At 42.9% G+C, this 7500-nt stretch overlaps 1 non-coding gene and 1 pseudogene across 1 annotated transcript; both read left to right on the top strand.

Annotated features, from left to right (window-relative positions):
• Positions 1-396: 396 nt before the first annotated feature.
• On the top strand, positions 397-575 carry LOC131805273 (5.8S ribosomal RNA). The gene has a single exon (XR_009343607.1). It is a non-coding gene; the product is annotated as a 5.8S ribosomal RNA (ribosomal RNA).
• Positions 576-928: 353 nt separating this feature from the next.
• LOC131805292 (large subunit ribosomal RNA) overlaps positions 929-7500 on the top strand; it is a 9830-nt pseudogene continuing 3258 nt past the window's right edge.

The raw sequence follows: 7500 nt of genomic DNA, 5'->3' as shown, positions 1-7500 counted from the left end.
ATGTACTGGTTTACAATTCGAAAGAATATAAAATCATACATTGGCATAGTTGTAAAGAATTTAATTATTCCATGCAACTATTCGATTATACTCAGTGTACTGTTTTGATCTTCATTGATCGAATACATACATTGCATAACAAAAACATACAATTACAGTTGTACTTATATTTAATATAAGTTAATGTCCTTCTTCTGTTTGCTCGACATATACCACCGAGTGGAGAATGTCGATGTCAAGCGGTTGTTTGGACTAAGACATTCGCAACATAAATTGTATGTATAAAAAACATAACTTATTGAAGAAATTGATATATGCCAATTCATTTTGGTGTATTTTTGATTTCTTTCAATAAAAACAATTTTGACTGTATACACAAAACACAAAATAAATTATCACTCTAAGCGGTGGATCACTCGGCTCATGGGTCGATGAAGAACGCAGCAAACTGTGCGTCATCGTGTGAACTGCAGGACACATGAACATCGACATTTTGAACGCATATCGCAGTCCATGCTGTAAGGTACTTTAATTAATTTTAGAGTGCTGCTTGGACTACATATGGTTGAGGGTTGTAAGACTATGCTAAATAAGTTGCTTAAATAATCAAATCATCAAATGATTTGTGTTTTGAGCACATGTTATATTACTGGATTCTGTTCATCATTTGATGATGAATAAAGAATTCATAATATTAATAGTCAAGATAGAATACCTCATTGAAAAAATCCTAGTATTTTCTCAAATACTTATATATTTTTTCAATCGATTGAGGAAGGTCTAGCATAAAATGATTTTTTTATGAAACTAGAATTGTCTCTTTTGAATTGAAAAACGAAAATTTCATATACCGAAAAGAAAGGATTTTTTTCATTTGAAAATGATGGTGTTTCTATTTAATGTATAACTGAATAGTATCTGTTTTATACAACCTCAACTCATATGGGACTACCCCCTGAATTTAAGCATATTAATGAGGGGAGGAAAAGAAACTAACAAGGATTTCCTTAGTAGCGGCGAGCGAAAAGGAAAGAGTTCAGCACTAAGTCACTTTGTCTTTATGGCAAATGTGAGATGCAGTGTATGGAGTGTTCAATTTCTAGTATGAGAAATTAACGATTTAAGTCCTTCTTAAATGAGGCCATTTACCCATAGAGGGTGCCAGGCCCGTATAACGTTAATGATTACTAGAGAACATTTCCAAAGAGTCGTGTTGCTTGATAGTGCAGCACTAAGTGGGTGGTAAACTCCATCTAAAACTAAATATAACCATGAGACCGATAGTAAACAAGTACCGTGAGGGAAAGTTGAAAAGAACTCTGAATAGAGAGTTAAAAAGTACGTGAAACTGCTTAGAGGTTAAGCCCGATGAACCTGAATATCCATTATGGAAAATTCATCGTTACGATTGCTATATGAATAATATAGTGAGAATGGCGTGCATTTTTTCCATATAAGGACATTGTAATCTATTAACATACACAATTTATCATAAGATCGATGGCGAAAGTTTATTCAAATTAGTATGCTTGCGTATTAACATAGAATAAGTGCTGTCGATTGGATAAAGTGTTGATAGATCTATTATATATAGCGCTTGAATACTTGTATTCTATAATGGCACATTAATCTTGATTTTTGTGTTTATTATATGCGCTTATATGATTTACAATGCGAAAGATTCAGGATACCTTCGGGACCCGTCTTGAAACACGGACCAAGGAGTCTAACATATTTGCAAGTTATTGGGAATTTAAACCTAATAGCGAAATTAACATAACTTTTATGGGATTAGTTTTTAGTCTATTTATAGTCTATTAATTCAATCCCGGGGCGTTCTATCAGTTATGCATAATAATATTTATATTATTTATGCCTCTAACCAGAGCGTACCTTGAGCATATATGCTGTGACCCGAAAGATGGTGAACTATACTTGATCAGGTTGAAGTCAGGGGAAACCCTGATGGAAGACCGAAACAGTTCTGACGTGCAAATCGATTGTCAGAATTGAGTATAGGGGCGAAAGACCAATCGAACCATCTAGTAGCTGGTTCCCTCCGAAGTTTCCCTCAGGATAGCTGGTGCATTTAAAAATTATGTAAAATAATCTTATCTGGTAAAGCGAATGATTAGAGGCCTTAGGGTCGAAACGACCTTAACCTATTCTCAAACTTTAAATGGGTAAGAACCACACCTTTCTTGGTATGAAGGTGTGGTTGTGATATAATGTGCCCAGTGGGCCACTTTTGGTAAGCAGAACTGGCGCTGTGGGATGAACCAAACGTAATGTTACGGTGCCCAAATTGACAACTCATGCAGATACCATGAAAGGCGTTGGTTGCTTAAAACAGCAGGACGGTGGACATGGAAGTCGTAATCCGCTAAGGAGTGTGTAACAACTCACCTGCCGAAGCAACTAGCCCTTAAAATGGATGGCGCTTAAGTTGTATACCTATACATTACCGCTAAAGTAAATGGTTTATATTCAATTTCGGTTGGATTTTAAACTTTGAAACTTTAGTGAGTAGGAGGGTACAATGGTGTGCATGGAAGTGTTTGGCGTAAGCCTGCATGGAGCCGCCATTGGCACAGATCTTGGTGGTAGTAGCAAATAATCGAATGAGACCTTGGAGGACTGAAGTGGAGAAGGGTTTCGTGTGAACAGTGGTTGATCACGAGTTAGTCGGTCCTAAGTTCAAGGCGAAAGCTGAAAATTTTCAAGTTATAATTGACAATTGCAAAATTGTGTGATTAAACACTTGAATAATTTTGAACGAAAGGGAATACGGTTCCAATTCCGTAACCTGTTGAGTATCCGTTTGTTATTAAATATGGGCCTTGTGCTCATCCTGGCAACAGGAACGACCATAAAGAAGCCGTCGAGAGGTATCGGAAGAGTTTTCTTTTCTGTTTTATAGTCGTACTACCATGGAAGTCTTTCGAAGAGAGATATGGTAGATGGACTAGAAGAGCATGACATTTACTGTTGTGTCGATATTTTCTCCTCGGACCTTGAAAATTTATGGTGGGGTCACGCAAACTTCTCAACAGGCCGTACCAATATCCGCAGCTGGTCTCCAAGGTGAAGAGTCTCTAGTCGATAGAATAATGTAGGTAAGGGAAGTCGGCAAATTAGATCCGTAACTTCGGGATAAGGATTGGCTCTGAAGATTGAGATAGTCGGGCTTGATTGGGAAGCAATAACATGGTTTACGTACTCGTTCTGGGTAAATAGAGATCTCCGGATCTTGTTCCTCGGATAGTTGCTATGTAACCAATTGTGGAACTTTCTTGCTAAAATTTATTGGGTTGCATCGCAAGGTGTGTACTCTTTAAATTATAACGACTATCAATTAACAATCAATTCAGAACTGGCACGGACTTGGGGAATCCGACTGTCTAATTAAAACAAAGCATTGTGATGGCCCTAGCGGGTGTTGACACAATGTGATTTCTGCCCAGTGCTCTGAATGTCAAAGTGAAGAAATTCAAGTAAGCGCGGGTAAACGGCGGGAGTAACTATGACTCTCTTAAGGTAGCCAAATGCCTCGTCATCTAATTAGTGACGCGCATGAATGGATTAACGATACACACATATCGTTACAGCTGTAAAAAAGTGTGTTAAATTGCTGGTTTTTCATTGAAAAATCTTTAAAAAGTGTTTAAAAGTGATTAAAAGTGTTTTAACTTCAATTAATAATTGAAGTTTTGTGAAAATTTGGAGAAAATCGGTAAGTTTTTACTGTTTTTCCAATTTAGTAATTTGCCCTAGCAAATTGTTGTTGTGAAAGTGGGGCTCCGCTAGCCACGTGCTTTTGGTGTCTCATCTGACCTTCAATAGTTTGTTTTGGTTTTGCAGCGCCATCTGTTGGTGGATCGCTGTTGAATTTTTGCTTGGCGCCATCTATCGGTGGATAGTGGCAATTAGTATAGTTTTCCTATACATTATTTATTGTAGTTACAAACCACATATTTACGTGTGGTTTGTAAAGCATATTTTAGGCGTTTGCTTTTGTCTGGTGGTTTTACCTGCTAGATAAGAGTAAGCGCTATGCCGCCTAAACCGTCGACTCGTAGGAGTCGCAAAAAGGCGGAGGGAGGTACAACTCCCACCCCGTCTGGTGAAGAGAGTGAGTCCTCTTGTGCAAAGAGGAAATGTGTCGCTGGCACCGCTGGCTCTGCTTCTGGCATGAGTGCCAGAGGTAAATCCAGTGGTGAAGAGAGCGTTGTTGCCGTTAAGGCTGCCAAAGGGGCTGATGGTGCATCAGGCAGTAATGCTACTGGTGTTGTCGCCACTGGTGTTGTTGCTGTAGAGGTCGCATCGGCCTCCAAGGCTGTTAAATCTGTTGGTGGCAATGACTTCTTGAAGCCATTGCCTGTTTCTGCTGCTGCTATGTCTTCGGACATATTGTCGAGCTGCGACGAGGCTGAACGCGCTGCTGTTAAGCAGAGCCGACGCTCTCGCCGTAGTGGTTTTGAGCCGGTTTCGGCTGCATCTGCCATTGGGCAGATGCATGAAGCCAAATCGGCTTTGCTGTCCGTATTGATGGACAAACATTCCCTTTCGAGCGCTGCTTTGAAGGATGTTTTGTCCCAGACTGCTCGTTTTGAGCAGTTGGTTGTGTCGTTGGTGGCGGAGAACGAGCGTCTTCGAGGGCGCTTAGATGTTCTCCCCCGTTCTGCAGATGTGGCTGGTCGTTCCACGGCGACCGTTGGTGCACCTATGGTGCCTCGGGTGCCTACCCGGGCAGCAATGGAGCCCCTTCCCAAGCCTGTTGAGACGTGGTCTGCTATTGTGAAGCCTAAGGACTCCACAGTAGCACCCAAGGATGTGGCTAAGAAGGTGGTCTCCGAGGTGGGACCAAGTTTGGCGGACCTTGGTGTACGTGTACACCAGGTCAAGGCTGTTAAGGGAGGCGGTGCGATCATTCGTACCCCCTCAGTCGCAGAGAGGGAGAAAATTGCAAAAAATGCAAAATTCTCAGAGGTAGGCTTGGAAGTTAGTGTCCAAGATAAGTTGGGTCCTAGGGTCGTGGTCCAAAATGTTGATCCGGCTATAAAACCGGAAGTTTTCATGGAGGAGTTGTTTTCCCTTAACTTCAAAGGGAAAATGACCAAGGAGGAATTTACCAAGAGCGTCCGTATGATTACTGGTGCCTGGAAAGACCCCAGTAGGATCGGTTAACGTCATCTTGGAGGGCAAAAGCCGAGTGGTGGATGCTTTGTTGGCGGCTGGGAGGTGCTACATCAAGTGGTTCTCCTTCTTGGTGCAACCACATGATGGGGTCCCCCATTGCTACCGCTGCCTAAGCTTCGACCACAAGGTCCAGCACTGCCGCTTCACACGTGGAGTGTGCCGTAGGTGCGGTGAAGAGGGGCATACGGCGAAGAGGTGCAAGAATGCACCAAATTGCCGTAATTGTGCGTTCCGGGGTAAACCCTCAGAACATCTAATGATGTCTGAGGCTTGCCCGATTTATAGTTTGTTGGTGGCTAGGGCGAAATCTAAGCATTAAGATGGATTTAATCATCCAACTTAATTGCAGACGATCGAGCGCAGTCATGTCTGATTTGGGTGTTACGATGCGTCGGCTAAACTGTAGGTTCGCATTGATTCAGGAACCTTATTCGACTTTTGGTCGAATAAGGGGCCTGCCTGCAGAAATGCGGGTATTTCCTGACTCGAGGTGTCATTCTGCAGTTGTCGTCGACGATAGTAACGTAGATTGTGTGCTTGTGGATGCGAGTGATTTTGGTGTTTGTGTGTCTGTGAGTGCTGAATTTGGTGTTTTATTTCTTGCGAGTCTCTATTGCAAGTTCGAAGAAGCGTTAGAGCCGTACCTTAGGTACATGGATGCGGTGCTACTACAGGTGAGTAGCCATCCTGTCATCCTCGGCTTGGACGCGAACGCATCTTCTCCCATGTGGTTCAGTAAGATAACTCGGCAAGCGCGGAGTTATCAGAACTACACTAGGGGGGAGATGTTGAGTGAGTGGCTCCTTTCAAGGGCCATGCATGTGGTGAACCAGCCGAGTGAGGTTTATACCTACTGTACGGTTAATGGCTCTAGCGATATCGACGTAACATGCTGTAACTGATGCTGCTTCGCGGCAGTTTCGTTTTTCATGGAGCGTTGATGAAGAACTGGGAATTAGTGATCATAACCTAATCCGTATAGAGATGTCGTATGATGAAATAGTTGAATTTGTCAACCCTTCTGTTCGTTGGCGTTTGGCGAATGTTGATTGGTCCGTTTACGGGCAGCAACTGGTCAATGCCTTCTCGAACATTTCGCTGCGAGAATTTTCTTCTCTTCCTGTCGATGAGCAAGTAGCATTGTTAACCAACACTGTTACTAGCGTCAATGATACTCTCTTCGAGAGATATAGCCGATCGAGTTCTAGGAGGTTGAGGTGGTGGAATAGAACTCTGAGTCAGAAGCGTAAAGTTGTAAGGCGTCTCAGGAAGAAATTCCAGAGAGCCAAACGACGGAACGCGGATGACGTTGGCGTACATTCGGCTGCCTATAGGCAGTGTCTGAATGAATATCAAGACATGATAGCTAGTGCGAAAGATGGTCAATGGCAGTCTTTTGTTGCGAGAAACCGTGATGACCCATGGGGTCAGCTGTATAAGATTTGTAGATCCCAGAAATCGGTTGATGTTTCTGGTATTAAGGTAGATGATAGAGTCCTTACCACGTGGACAGAGTGTGTGTCGGCCCTGATGGCTTCTTTCTTTCCAAGGGTGGACCTGTGGTTGCCTCCTCCACAGGAGGAGACTGCTATTGTTCCAGAATTGGAGAGAAATGAGATCGATCAGGCTGTAGCCTTGGTTCGCTGCAGGAAGTCACCAGGCTTGGATGGTTTGACCGGAGAGATGTGTAAAAGCATCTGGAAGGCCATTCCGGACTACCTGGAGACTTTGCTCTGTAATTGTATTCGCTCAGGTGTTTTTCCGAGGTCGTGGAAGGCTGCGAAAGTCATCGTCCTTCTGAAATCTCCCGATAAGGTCAGGAGTAATCCTCGATCTTATCGAGGCATCAGCCTCCTACCAGTGCTTGGTAAAGTATTGGAAAGGATAATGGTGCAGAGATTGCAGGAGAGGTTGGCTGGGACAGAATCCGAATTTCAATTTGGTTTCAAACCAGGTCGTAGTATTGAAGACGCTTGGCTTTATGTCAAACAATGCGTCGAGGGATCTACAAGCAAATACGTTTTGGGTATTTTTGTCGATTTTAAGGGTGCTTTTGACCATTTGTGTTGGTCGCGTGTGATTGCTCGTTTGCAGGAAGTTGGTTGTCGAGAGATAAAACTCTGGAAAAGCTATTTCTCTGACAGGGTGGCGTGCTCTGTTGGTGCCCAGAATAGTGTTTCAATAGATGTCGTTAGGGGTTGCCCGCAGGGTTCCATTTGTGGTCCATATATATGGAACATGATGATGGATCCATTACTGCGGCAGCTTAGTTCCACCTGTAAGGTATGTGCGTACGCAGAT

Source organism: Musca domestica, unplaced genomic scaffold, assembly GCF_030504385.1.
Source record: "Musca domestica strain aabys unplaced genomic scaffold, Musca_domestica.polishedcontigs.V.1.1 5, whole genome shotgun sequence".
In the NCBI taxonomy this organism is placed as follows: Eukaryota; Metazoa; Arthropoda; class Insecta; order Diptera; family Muscidae; genus Musca; species Musca domestica.
This window is presented reverse-complemented; position numbering and strand designations above follow the sequence as displayed.